The 15396-nt window shown below is 39.0% G+C and overlaps 1 long non-coding RNA gene across 1 annotated transcript in view; it reads right to left on the bottom strand.

Annotated features, from left to right (window-relative positions):
- The window catches only part of LOC133089861 (uncharacterized), a 209979-nt gene extending 206275 nt beyond the window's left edge, over positions 1-3704 (bottom strand). Inside the window, exon 1 of the long non-coding RNA XR_009700754.1 lies at positions 3619-3704. This is a non-coding gene — a long non-coding RNA (uncharacterized LOC133089861). The remainder of the gene's footprint in view (positions 1-3618) is intronic.
- Positions 3705-15396: the final 11692 nt, after the last annotated feature.

Genomic DNA, 15396 nt, shown 5'->3' with positions numbered 1-15396 from the left:
AAATGTTAAAATTAAAGGAACAAATAATCCTAAATTTTATATGGAACCACAAAAGGCCCAGAATTGCCAAAACAATCCTGAGGGAAAAGAACAAAGCTGGGGGCACAACCTTTCCAGACTCCAGACTATACTACAAGGCTACAGTAATCAAAACAGCATGGTACTGACACAAAAACAGCCATATAGATCAGTGGAATGGAACAGAGAGCCCAGATATAAACCCACACACCTACAGTAAATTAATCTATGACAAAGGAGGCAAGAATATACAGTGGGGAAAAGACAGTCTCTTCAAGTGCTGCTGGGAAAGCTGGACAGCTACATGTAAATCAATGAAATTAGAACACTCACTCACCCCATATCCAAAATTAACTCAAATTGGTTTAAAGACCTAAATATAAGGTCTTTTATGACCTTATAAAACTTCTAGAAGAGAACAGAGGCAAAACATTCTTGGACATAAATTGTAGCAATATTTTCTTAGGTTAGTCTCCCAAGTAAAAAGAAATAAAAGCAAAAATAAATAAATGGGACTTAATCAAACTTAAAAGCTTTTGGACAGCAAAGGAAACCATCAATAAGATGAACAAACAACCTATGGAATGGGAGAAAATATTTGCAAACGATGTGACTGACAAGGGGTTAAATATCCAAAATATACAAACAGCTCATGCAACCCAATATCAAAAAATCAAACAATTCAATCAAAAAATTGGCAGAAGATTTAAATAGACATTTCTCCAAAGAAGACATACAGATGGCCAACATACACATGAAAAGATGCTCAACATTGCTGATTATTAGAGAAATGCAAATCAAAACCACAATGAAGTATGTCACACAGGCTAGAATGGCTACCAGCAAAAAGTCTACAAATAATAAATGCTGGAGAGGGTGTGGAGAAAAGGGTACCTTCCTTCACTCTTGGTGGGACTGCAAATTGGTAGAGCCACTATGGAAAAGAGTATGGAGGTTCCTTAAAAAACTAAAACTAGATCCAGCAATCCCACTCCCGGGCATATATCCAGAAAAGACAAAAACTCTAATTTGAATAGACACGTGCACCCCAATATTCATAGCGGCACTATTTACAATAGCCAAGACATGGAAACAATGCAAGTGCCCATCAACAGATGATTGGCTTAAGAAGATGTGCCATATATATATATATATATATATATATATATAAATATATATACACACACAGACACACACATACATACACGTATATGGACCTATATTCAATATCTTATAATAACCTATAATGGTAATAATCTGCAAAAAATATGTATAATTGAATCACTTTTTTGTACTCTGAAAATAATACAGTATTGTAAATCAACTATACTTCAATAAAAAAAACTTTTGCTGAATTCTTATATGCTTGAGCAACCTATAGTTTCAATTTAACCATGATTTGACAATGAGAGTAGCATCCCAATCCACTAACTTTACCTATATATTTATTGCCGCTAAATTTGATGTGTGACTTACTTTTAAACTGTTTTTCGTCCTTATACAAATTTGATTTATTAAATAGAAAACTCTTTTGGCTTCAGCACTACCATATTTCAAACTTCACTCTTTCATCAGTGAGGCAAACAACTTCTTTGCTGAATTAGATGATCGGGTTTAATACTGGAAGAATATTTCCTCAAATATAGGTGCTATCCTATCCACTATGTAAAGGCTGTAAGCATAAGATACTTTTAAATTTAATCTGAATTATTAACATTTTCTGAAGTCCAGACAATCAACTGAACAATAAATCATCCCCTGATTTGTAGCACTGCCTATTGCCAGACTGAACATACTCCCATATTGGCTGATTTCAAGCTACCAATGTAAAGTCAATGAAGGTGAATTTGGGGAAAGATACACAGTAGCACTCTGTTCTATGGTGCTTCCACCACACAGATACTTTAGAGATTAGTAACCTCAAGAATTGAGTTAAGAAAAAAAGTGGTAACATAATTTTAAAACGGATGGGTTTTCAGTATTTATCTTTAATCTTAAAGTAGTAGTTAACCTTTCAATAGTAGGTTTAAACATTTTAAAATAGTAGGTTTGTATAATTTAGTTTTTAATAATGGCTGTGTTTAACAACCAGCTTTCAAAATTCCTGAAAATTTGGCAATTGGCTCTTCTGGACTAGAACTAGTCCTCTCCGGCCCACCTGTTGGAGGATGGTCTGAATGACAGTGAACAGGTGGAAGCAAGAGCAGCCAAGCACCCTGTGGTAGAGCTTGCTGGTACCCCCGGGTAAAACAATGGTACTACGATTTTCTTGCGCTTGGATACGGTCACGTGCACTGAGTTCTGGCTAATAGAATATGAGTGGGAGTGATGTGCATCACCTTCAGGCCTAACTGATGGCCCTCCCCACCCACCTCTCTCGCCAAATGAGATGTTAGCTCTCTTTTCTCATCTGCTAGCTTAATGGAGAAGACTCAGTGGTCCCAAAAGACAGAGACACAAGAAGCAAGGAACCTGGTTCCCTAATAGTCCTGTAGAACAGAATCACCTCTCACTTGACTCCTCCACCTACCCACTCATTCACGTGCTGACCAGAATAGCCCCGAGATGAGCAAGAAAAACATTTTACTTTGTTAAATTACAGAGATTTCAGGACTTGGCTGTCACAGCAACTAGTGTTTCTTACCTCAACAAATACAAAATCAACGCAGAGTTTCCTGTTGTTTGCTTTGTTTTGTTTTACGTTGAGAGTCTCAGCTGTGTTTTGTATCTATCTTCATTGCTTCTCTATCACATATTTAGGCTTAGGCTCCAATTTGGAGAAGTGAAGGAGTGGTACCCTTTTCTCCACACCCTCTCCAGCATTTATTATTTGTAGACTTTTTGCTGGTAGCCATTCTAGCCTGTGTGACATACCTCATTGTGGTTTTGATTTGCATTTCTCTTCTGTATAGAAGATTGGGGGCCAGAGCAATGGATCTTACTAAACAGGCCCCCACAGAGTGAGAATTATATTGAAAAACAAATTATGTTGTCAAACCCACCTGTAGTTTGACAGCCTTTTTTAGGATAAACAGCTTCCAAGCCTGGGGATATGAAATTCCTTAGGGCCATGAGAGAGGAAGTGGGAAATCTTAGACACCCCAGGAAGGAACACATGTCCTTCAACAATAACATGTCAAGTTTTTATACTTGAATAGTGACACTAAAGGAAGTAGCAAATAAGACCAGGATAAAGAAATTAATTTTTAGAAAATCAGGCTTCCACAAAAAAACATTGGTCAGTCTTCCAGGGGACAGCTATCCCTGCAAGACAGCCTATGGGCACTAGTCCAAATTCAAATAACTTCTTCTCCTTCCTCTTTCACCTCTCCAAGTAGATGTAGCACAGCCATATGACCTTTGAGTTATGGGTGCGACATTATTCCTCTCTGCTTGGGGTGCCTTTATTTCTTGTTTTTTTTCCCTTTTACTGGGACTGCTTCCACATACCTTGAACAATATTATCTTTCACAGTCTGGGGTCTCCCTTTTTTTATCTTTTAGTAGGATCCTTTTAAATGTTTCCTGGCTTGAGTTCTTTCTCTGTGTTTGCTGACCCTCTGCTTCATGGAAAGATAGGCACATCTCTCCCAAGCCTTACCTTGTTAGTGATCGCCAAACACAAACACACAGATGTGTCACTCTTTTATCTTCAACTATGGTGTCAGGCCCTCCAGTATGAGAACTTTTCCTGTGTTCTCTGAGCTCGCATTTTTTTTTTTTTTTTTTTTTTTTTTTTGAGAATAAGAGGTAGGTTCTTCGAAAATAATCTGAAATTGAAATTAGTTCAAAGATTATTTTAGGATATATTCAGATCCCAATTAACGGAGAGATACGAAATATTTCAAGTGCTTCTTTCAAAACATAAGCCTCCTTTCACAGATGCATAAAATGCTAAATAAATATCCTTCGCTATAACAGATTGCTCAGCAAAAATTACTGTAATAATGCCATCTAATCAAGTCCTGCAGAGTATCTTCTTAAAACTTGCTATCAGGTTTCCTATTGTCAACATTTTTCTACCATCGATGCTGTGTATCTGTGCTCTTTCATCTGTATTATTTAAATACAATAAAAATCAAAAGCCCATCACTCCATATCATAGAAGAATAACATAAAGAAACTCCAATATATAAGACCCAGATGCCATTATTTTTGGACCCAACCTTCTATGGATTTTAAGGAAGAGGAACTATGAAGATGATCCATTATTTATGGCATCTATTACCTATTCATCACTTTTCTGGTAATCGTGCTTCGGTTCCTCTCTGAGCCGTCACCCTTCCCCCACGGTTAGCTCCCACGCTTGGGAAAGGCTTGGCTGTTGACTCCAGAGTTATTATGTGCCTTAGGTCACATTCAATCAGAGGATTTCCCTGAGTGATTGCTACAGAGAACCGGCAAGTAACCTAATCAGAGATGGTGAGAAATGAGGTGGCTATTTCTGGAACTTGTATTAGTTTCTATATAGCTATTTCTTTAACTTAGGTCTCTCACTCAGGCTCCCTGGGATCATCTTCTATATACATTATGTGCACATTCTTGCCTTAGTTCTTACTTTGGGGAGCCTGGGGGAGCCTGGGGGCAGCAGGCTAACATACCTATAGTCCATCTTCCTCAGGGCAGCCACATTTAGCTTTTGAAAGCTAATTCAAATCAATTCATCCCCGGCTAAAAACATGCCGGTGGCTTTATTTTACTACAAAATAAAAATTAAAACTCCTTTTTGTGATGGTCTGCAGGAATCCACAAAATGTGACCCTGCCACCTCTGATCTTATCTTCTTCCAAACCTCCTCATCTATAGTTCTAGCCACACCAGCCTTCTTTTTGCCCCTAGAATAGGTCAAGCCCATTCTTGTCTCAGGACGTTTGCACCTGCTGTTTATCCTGCTTTGAACAATCTTTCTAAGGATGTTTTCATGGCTGTTTTCTCATTTAGGCCTGAATTCAAAAAACACCTTCCAAAAGTCCTTACCCCACCACCTTGCCTAGCTCACCTTATCACCAATTCTCTATCACACTTCTATGCTTAATGCTGTTTGTAAATATCTAAACTTGTTTCACTAAGATTCTCTCTTTCCCTCTGGAGTGCAAGCTAAGAATAAAGTGCAGAACTGTTGTAGTATCTTATGGAAATGAAGAGAGAATCTGGAGGAGAATGGCACCAGCGGGAAGAGTGTAGAGAATTGACACAGAGGAGAAACCAATCCTGGTGCTGTTGGTGGCTTAAACAGTATCCGAAGCCACCCTAGTTCTGCTCTTCTCAGTTAAATTTTATATTAAATCTCTTAGTAGGTTTGAATTGGGTTTTCTGTCACTTGAATTTAACAGATAGTATGAACTCCATGGAAAAATCAGTGGGGATATCATTTAAAGACCAAAAAAGCACAGGATGCTCCTTGGAGAAATTGTTTTAAGTGTCTTAAAAGAATCATACTAGAACAAAGAGTAGCAAAGCTAATAAGACTTGAAGATATTTGTCAAACGAAAATTTTATTTGGTATTTTGACATAAATTACAAAGGGTGTTGTGCAGTGCCCTTCCCTGGAGGTACTCTAAAAGAGTGTCTTACCTGTTTGAGGTGACTGAATTGGCATCAGTCTGATGGTAGGGAGGATCTAAGTGATCTCAGACTCCTTTTGACCCTGTGATACAAACAAAACAGGGAAAATGAAAGTTGTTGATAAAAAAGTAGGCATTTTTAGGGTAACACAATGTAATTAGCCTAAGCAAGGACACATACTTGGAGCATGAAGTAAAAAAAAAAAAAAGAGTAATAAAGCAATGCTATTAATTAGAGAGGGCAAACTAATGTCACATGATGGTGACTAATCCAAGATGCCAGCAGGATATGCCGTGAGGGCCTCAGTATCACTTAGGTATATTCAGAAAGTCCTATTCTGTCATAAATGATCTCAACATTTTTAACATCTGATATCTGAAACCACATGTCATTTCAATAACAGATCTAATAATTATTACAACAATAATAATAACGATGTTTTGGAGCAGTCTCCATATGTCAAGCACTGTTCTAAATACTGAACATGTAGTATCTGTTTTAATCTATCAACAACCCAATGAAGTAAGTACTATTAATTTCTCCAGTTTATAAATGAAGTCACTTAAACAGAGAGGGCATTTATTCTTTTGCTGGATGGAATGTCAGAGACCCAAGAAAGGATAACTAAGATAAGATGCATAAACTACAAAATATAAAATCAACTGAAGAATTTAATAGCCAGCAAATTTGGTCTTTACCAAATTTAGCTCTGATCATTTTTTTGGACCTCAGCTGTCGAGAGTATGGTCTTGAAGTTTAATACTATGAGAAAACCAGATAAACTCTGAAACTCTCTAGTTTTTCATAGAACTGGAATGTGGTCATTTATATTCAGCATAAGGCAAAAACTCTCAAAGTCAGAGAAGAGGCTGATGAAGCTGGGCTACTTCAGGAGAACAAATGGCAAGGAATACAATAAGGCCAGATTGTGTATGACAGAGGAAAGGACAATATGCCAGTTAGGAAATAAAACTAGGGAAGTCCAAAGAACTTAATGCATACAAAGGTTTTTTTCCCCTGCAAAAGGAGTCAATTTGAAAAGCTTCAGGGAAAATACAAGTTCTGTGTTGAGATGAAGTTTTAGATGAATGAAGAGCTTAAACTACTTTCAACTTGACATGGCTTGGCTTCAAGGTCTAGCGGTTCATTATGAAGTATAGAAGATGTAACTAAAAGCACAACTCTTACCATGAACCAAGAGAGACCTAAAATGGTGAGGGAAAAGATTTGATTGCAAACGTGAGTGCCATGCTCGCTAGCTTCCTCTGTTTTAAAGGGAAAACCCTTTTCCTCTTCAACTTTTACCCTCCCTCGTGCACATGACATCTTTTGTAACAATCGCATAATTCTTCAGGGACAACTCTGTACTCAAGGGAGCAGATCCCAAGGACAATACAGAAGAGGAACCCCAGGTGTGCACACCAGTGAGGCTGTGGCTGGAACGGTAACTCAGGGACGCTCATTCCATCTACTTCTCTTAGCTTTTAGCCTATGTTGTCCTACATATGCCCCGGTGTCCAACAAGAGGTAGTGGGAAATAAGGTTTGACTAAAAAAAAATCTAATTTCCAAGAAACATTTTCAGAATAAAACGGTAAATAACTGTCTTTCTGGTTAGCTGGTTGCAACAGTGCTCTGGAAAAAAAAATGGTGTGAGACCCCTTGAGACGTTCCTTACTTCTATTACTGAGATTCAAAACAGTGTGAACTTCCAGATCTCTCCCCTGAGTCATTCACTTATAGGCCTAAGGCTCTGGAAACTTGGGTTGGGTTCTTTCCTTCTTTTAGACAGATAAGGGTGTAGAGGTCTGCAGAAACTAGGGGACCTTACAAAAGCCTCGGTGGGAAGGACAGCCCGAAGCAGAGACCATTAGAATCTTGAACTCTCCAGTTCTCAGCTTTGGGGTCCCAGGAACACACGATCCATCATTTTCACTAGTGCTTTTTTATTCCTCTCTTCCTATATTTTCAGTTTATTGTGATGAACACTAATAACCACCTATGAAATACTATAGTGCAAGTACAGTAAATCCATTTGAAATACTGTGATAGGATTCCAATCTGTCTGACTCCTTTTCTCGCCATCTTCTGCTAACACACCTGGTGAAACACAGAAGGTGCAGCTGGAGTCGTGCTTTTAGTCTTTTTTAAACATCAGTTGGAAGCTGCAACTCAAAGCAATGTGACCCCTGCACAACCTGAAACCTAAAAGTTTCCCGAGGCTCTTCTGTGAATTAAATGGCCAGGTTTCAAAAACATGCACATGGCATTTGAATGAGGTTCAGGACAGCTGGTCAGAAAAAGGAATTGAACAAAAGAAGGGCAAGCTTAAACTCACTAAAAGAGCAGGCATACCAACAACAAAAGCAGGCAGACAATGACACGGAGGTCAGGCAGAGCTTCCCAGGCCTCTGACAGAGCTAGGGCTCCTGAGAGTTTGGCAACAGTATAACTAATTAGGGACCTCAGGATACCAAGTGCCAAAGCACTATTTGGTCTCCCAGACAGGACTTGGACACTTTCATAGCTGTCACCTTTTCTGGGGACACCTTGAAACTTTCTGGGTCAACTCGAAGCCAATCTCCTTCAGCAATTCAGTGGCACTTCTAGGGATGGCTCATGTGACTCTTTTCTTGAAAGGTGCCCTAGGATTAGAACAGAAATTCTGCCCCATCTACCCTTCCTTTCAATTAGTAAAAAAGCAGCCTGGACCAACTTCTATAGGGCTCCATAACATTCAAACCACCATTTTTTTCCCTTGAGGGTCTATTTTGTACCCAGGACTGCACAAGTTGCTGTCACTAAAAATTTAGAAGTATTTCACAGCATCCCTGTAATTTACAATCTTTTTTTGGACACAAGATTTACAAACCTGAAACAATGCTATAACAATACAATATTGTCCTGAAAACCAACTTAGCCTTAATTATCTTCTGTGTTAAATAGAGTTGGTCTCATATATCCTCTCAGAATATGAAATCCTAGAGTGCAGGTCCATGTCACCTGTATCCCCTAGAGCGTGTAGCATTGACGCTGAGCACTGCAGGTCTGCAATGATAATGGATGGTTTGTAGGATTAATCAATTGGGAACCTAAAATGCCTGTGTTTCTTCATGGGTTAGGTCCCCTGGTAGCACTAGAGGTAGCACGAGGTGGAAAATGGCAGTAGCTTTTATACAAAGAACTTCATTCTGGGTTGCAACAGGAAGTTTATCTTATTTTTGCCTTCCTGTTTTGAAATCTGCAGGATGGCTTCCCCTCATGCCTGGGTGCTATCTGGTAAGGAAATGTTCCAGTAGGGAGTTGCTTGGCAATATTCCTGGCCCACTGTTATCAGCATCTGGCCCATGTCACAATCATTCTCTTGCTGGATTCATCTGTCAGGAGGACAGATATGAAAGCACCTTGTAGCACAGAGAATATGTTCGATGGCACACACACACAAATGACACAGGAAAGTACAAGACAATTGTATCAAACAGAGCAATTAGCTCAAAAAGAGTTTGTCATTTTTCCTCTGGCAGAATGGGGGGCAAGGGTGGAGGGAGTGCAATAGCCCCTCTCTCAGAACTCTTAGAAGAAAGTTGGTTGGCCACACGATATAACACACATATTGGTCAGTGAGGGGAGGAAAGAATCTCCCCACTTTCTGAACTTTATTGTAAAGGGAAATGCATACTAAAACTATGCACAAGTTTTGTCAACTCTAGTTGCATTTTACAGACTGTTTTTGCTAGTCCTATCCAAAGAAAATAATGGGATTCAATCATTCATCCATCTAACCAATATTTAATACCTACCCTCTGTATGCCAGGCACTAATTCTAGAAGCTGAGGATATAGTGTTGAACAAAAGACCCCTGTCCTCAAGGAGACTATAACTAGTTATAGCTTTAGTCATTAGTTATATCATTATATACCATTAGTCATATCATTATAACTAGTGGTTAACTAGTATATATCATTATAACTAGTGATATATCATTATAACTAGTGATTTCAGAGAATAAAAGCACTTTCTCTGAAGGAAATTAAACACTGTGGGATGATATTGGAGGGAGATATTTAAGGCGGTTGCCCAGAGCCATCCTGGATGAGGAGGTAACGTTTGCACTGACAGCCGAATTATAAGAATGGGAGAAGAGAGAAGAGCAAACACAAAGGCCATCACTTTTCTTTATTTACTTGTGAGTACGATCAGCCTGATCCCTGACCCTGACAGTCTTCCACAGCGATAAAATCTGTGTGTTAGCATGGCCTCCATTCAGAGGGGTTATCCTTTCAGCTGGCCCAAAGGCATGAGGGCCGAGGACAGGGACCCACCAGAGAGACTATTTCTCAGCTTCCAAGGAAAAGAGAAAACGTCAGAAGAGGAAGAATCACAACAGGCCAGGGCATATCTCTTACTCCTCCTTGTAGTAATGGATGGTCCCTGCAGTCCTGAGGTAATGAAAATTACCTTCAAGCATCCAGGAGGCCAAGGCCAATCAGGGACAGAGTATTAGATGCTTTTATTGGTCATAGAACACAGCCCACCATGGGAATCACAGCATGGCCTGGGCCAAGTTCAACTCAAAGAGATGGCCTCTCATGTTCCAAGTTGAAATTAACTTTTCTTCCAGTTTTCTCCCTCATTGTAACCTCCCATATAGGTGTGACAGAAGGAAGAAGACAGAGAGGCAGCTTGCCCCTGGGGCTCTAACTCTCTGACCTGACAAGTTTCTGATCCTTCCATATACTTGTGAGCTCATATAAACTTCAGTGTCATGGTTAAAAACAAAGAGATCTGGAGTCAGGCTGCCTGGATCCAAACCCTGGCTACACTTCTGGCTGAGTGACCTAGAATAGGTTCCATCGTCTCTCCAAGCTTTGCTTTCCTCATCTGTAAAATAGTGGTTATATAACCTCATAGAGTGGCTGAGAGGATTAAAAGAGATCATTCATGTAAAGTCAGAACACATGTACTACCTAGCACACAATATGCACTTGATCAAAGCCAGCAGCCATAGAAGTAAGAAGAGGAAGAGGGACAAGTCAGTATCATAGTAATACCCACAGGCTCGGTACTCAGTACCCATTCATAAGCATCAAGAACACTTGGCTTCAGACATGGAAGCAACTTAAGCATCCATTGACAGATGAATAGATAAAGAAGGTGTGGTATATACATACAATGGAATACTACTCAGCCATAAAATGGAATATTACTCAGCCATAAAATGAATGAAATAATGCCATTTGCAGCAACATGGATGGACCTAAAGTTTATCATAATGAGTGAAGTGAGTCAGACAGAGAAAGACAAATATTATGTGATACCACTTATGTGAAATCTAAAAAATAATACAAGTGAATCTATATACAAAACAGAAACAAACTCACAGACATAGAAAACAAACTTATGGTTACCAAAGGGGAAATGGACAGGGAGAAGGATAAATTAGGAGTATGGGATTAACAAATACACACCACTATGTAAAAAATAGATAAACAACAAGGATTTACTGTATAGCATGGGGAACTATATTCAATATCTTGTAATAACCTATAATGGAAAATAATCTGAAAAAATATATATGTATAACTGAATGACTTTGCTGTTCACCTGAAACTAACACAATATTGTAAATAAACTATACTTCAATTATAAAAAAAGAATGCTTGTGTTTACTGGACATGTTGGCCCCTAAAACCAACCTCAAAAACCTTAAATTAGAGAAAGTGGGAAAAAAGTGTAATTTTCCCTTTTCATACTTTCAGCCATATTTTTAGAATACTCTAATAGGGCTCAAGGACTGAAAGTATATTTGTTTCAAGTAAATATTAAAACAACTGCAAAAATTAGAGAAAAGAAAAACTGTTTTGCAGATATCTGGCCATTCATCGTCATCCTGCTTTTGGATTGCACCCAGCCAGTGAAGGGAAGATGGAGCCCAATCTGAAAGATGGGTTCCCTATGAGGTCATTGCTGATTCTATTGCAATAGTAGACCTCCAGGAGATTATTAATTTTTCAACAATAAGCCTGAAAGGAAAAGAAGCACTAATCTAGCTCTCCCTGGCTGCTTGTAAATATTCATTATTTTATGCCCTTCTGTTCTCCTTTTCTATTAGGCTAAATTTTTTTCCAAAGCCAGAGACCAGGCCTACTCTTTTTATGATGCCAATAGCAAAGCTGATTTGTATGGTAGTGATATTCATCTGATGTCACTCACCTCTACTTCTTTAGAATGGGGGATCTGGTGAATGTCTCACACCCATGAAATATTACATTGCTAATCTTTGTTTTCCAGTAGTCTGGCATAGTTTCTGGAACATTGGTTTCCACTGAAGTTTGTTTAAGGGAAAATTTAAAATAGAAGAAGATATGTAATGATGTTAGGAGCTACCACAGAAATTTAATAACAATAGGAGAAATATAATAACAATAGGAGAAAAGTAAACCCAGTATGTTAGCACATGCTGACATACTGTAGTTAATATAAGATTAAAAATAATATTCCAAATGGAGGTGAAAGGGCTAATAAGAGTTTATTTCTCATACACATAAGAAAAAAAGCATGGAAGTCACCAGGCCTGGGCTGGAATGATAGCTCCATGGTCACCAGAGACTCAGGCTCTTTTTGCTATTATTAGGATCCAGCCCTCATCATCATAGTCCAAAAAGGCTGCTGCAGTTCCAGCTATCACGGCCACATTTTTGCATCAGTATAAGAAGAGTAGAAGGGAAGAAAGAGACTTCCCAGGATTTCTACGCAACACATTTGCTTACCTTTCATTAACAAGAACTTAATCACCTGAATCAGCTAAATGCAAAGAAGACTATTGCCCATTGCCCATGTACTGGCTTCATAAGAGTAGGGACCAGTATGTTTGGCAACAGGATCATAAGGATAATAACTCTAAATATAAAAATGTTTAGAAGCTTCCAGAGGATTTCACATGTGCCAGTGTTTTGAGAAGGGAGGAAGGAGGGCAGAAGAGGGAGCTGGCTCTTGGAAACCTACAGCTTAAAGTAGCAAGAGGAGCACCCAGCTCACCTGGGGCCTGTTCTGACAAAAACAGATGCACTTATGGACATAGTGAGGTAGAATACATTAAAAGTAAATAGACAATCTTTAAATGGTCACTGTTGGTGTCTTCTAGTACAGTTTATCACAGAGAAACAGAAAGAGATTCATGCAGAAGGCTCAGGTCCAAGTGAAGATTCAGTCGTTAGCCTGTGTTCTGAATCTCTTTGAACTTGACTATGACCGAGAGGGTGAAAAGGCGAAGGACCCTAACCCTGGTGCAATGCCAAAGGGGGCAGGGAGAGCCCAGTGCTGCCTCTCTCCCTGCCTATATTTGGGGTCTGTCATGGATCGTCTTGGGCCCCTCATTCTGGATCAATCCCTTCCCAGACCTTCTGTAGCCCTGAATATTGTGACACTGTCATTTTTACAAGGATAATTTTCAGCCGATGCTTGCTGTTGAATGACTGAGAAATGGCCATCACTGTAAATACACCACCACCTGCCCCCATACTCTCACACACTTCTTATCTCAGAGCAAACAGGTTTCTGGGAATTAATCGGTCAAATATTTTGAAAGAAGACTCCACAGCCTGGTAACAAGGCTTCTCTTTCCCCAGTGAATATTCATTCCACTGGCAGCTATAACTGGGAGACAAGTATCACCTAGATCCTCCTAATTCCTGGCAAGGAGAGGAGGGGAGTCTAAGACAACCAACAGCTGCGGAAGATGGCACCAAACTGAGGCTGTCCTAGAAATCTCTGTCCTCAGGGAAAATAACCCTGAGGCAGAGAGCAGCAGTTCTATTGTGAGGCAAATCATTTACTGAACGGCTGGACCCAGCTACAGGCCCAAATTAAGAATAGATGAAAATGGGAATGGCTGAATTGGGGGGTATGTGTTTGGGTTTGTTTGTTTGGTTTGGGTATGACTATAAATTTTATCTCTAACCTCTCCTTTTCTACTCTAAAAACTGGGAATTATCCAAGGTATAAAGGGGTGTGGACCAATAGCCTTAAAGGAATTCTATAAAACTGATCTATTCTCAGCGATGAAAAAACCCCTAGTCTGCATTCCCCCTGCCCTTCAGCAGGTTTCTGAGGGCTCTGCCCTCAGCAGGCGCTTTGGCTCAGGAAGGGGGTAATTTTGGTGCTTTTAGTTTACTGCCCATCTCATGACTTATAATACATTGCCTGAGTTTTGGAAAACTCAAAGTTTTGAATAAGACCCATCCCTTCTCTAACCCCCAACTTTTCCTTTTGACAAAAATCAAGAATTCTCTGAACATTTTCTGTTCTACGTATTGCTGGAAGGATTATAACAGTCATAGCAGGGATTCATGGCACGGCGGTATTTTCATGATTTTTTTAGAACTCAGTCTGAACTTATCTCCAATGAATCAAAGGGTGGGAGAGTTTTTAAGAGGTAGAATGGTGGGAAATCATAGGTTATCTGGATTCTATAAGGACCTGGCTGAGAGGGAGGTCAGGGGCCAAGGGGCAGAAAGAAGCCTGTCTAAACTTTAGTCAAGCCGAGAAAAACATTAAGGTCATCTTGGTCAATCCTTACCATAACCTCATGGAGTCATGTATCAAGATGCCCATTTTAGGGCAGAAGACCTAAATAGAGATTTTTCCAAAGAGGACATACAGATGGCCAACTCGGACATGAAAAGATGCTCAACATCGCTAATTATTAGAGAAATGCAAATCAAAACCACAATGAGGTGTCACCTCACACAGGTTAGAATGGCCATCACCAAAAAGCCTACAAATAATTAACACTGGAGAGGGTGTGGAGAAAAGGGAACCCTCCTACACTGTTGGTGGGAATGTAAATTGGTGCAGCCACTATGTAAAACAGTATGGAGATTCCTTAAAAAAAACTAAAAATTGAGTTACCATATGATCCAGCAATACCACTCCTGGATATATATATATATATCTGGAAAAGACAAAAAGTCTAATTGGAAAAGATACACGCACCCCAATGTTCATAACAGCACTATTTATAACAGCCAAGATACGGAAGCAACCTAAATGTCCATCAACAGATGAATGGATAGAGAAGATGTGGTATATATATACAATGGAATATTACTCAACCATAAAAAGAATGAAATATTGCCACTTTCAGCAAAATGTATGGACCTATAGAATATCAAGTAAGTGAAGTAAGTCAGACAGAGAAAGACAAATATTATATGATATCACTTATACATAATACATGGAATCTAAAAAATAATACAAATGAATCTGTATACAAAACAGAAAAAGACTGACAAATATAGAAAACAAACTTACGGTTACCAAAGGGGAAAGGGAAGGTAAGTAGGGATAAATTAGAAGTATGGGATTAACGTATACAAAATACTATATATAAAATAAACAACAAGGATTTACTATAACACAGGGAACAATATTCAATATCTTATAATAACCTATAATGGAAAATAATCTGAAAAATATGTGTGTGTGTATATATATATATATATATATATATAACTGAATCACTTTGCTGTATACCTAAAGCTAACACAATATCATAAATCAACCATACTTCAACTTAAAAAAATAATTCTTTAAAAATGCCCATTTTACAGATTAGGAAACTGAAGCACAGAAAGGTTGAGACTTGCCCTATTTCACAAAGCCTCACAAGTCCCAAGCCATCCCCAAGTTCACCTCCCTCCCACACCTCCCAATTTCTCACATATGTAAATTAATTTTTTCTTACTGTGGTTTGGAACCAGGTCAGCTGCATTATGTCCAAGTGCTGCCCTGATGAGACCACCTTTGAAGGCTCA

Source organism: Eubalaena glacialis, chromosome 4 (genome assembly GCF_028564815.1).
Source record: "Eubalaena glacialis isolate mEubGla1 chromosome 4, mEubGla1.1.hap2.+ XY, whole genome shotgun sequence".
NCBI classification, from domain to species: Eukaryota; Metazoa; Chordata; class Mammalia; order Artiodactyla; family Balaenidae; genus Eubalaena; species Eubalaena glacialis.
Note: the sequence above shows the minus strand (reverse complement) of the source record. Positions and strands in the feature narration are given on the sequence as shown.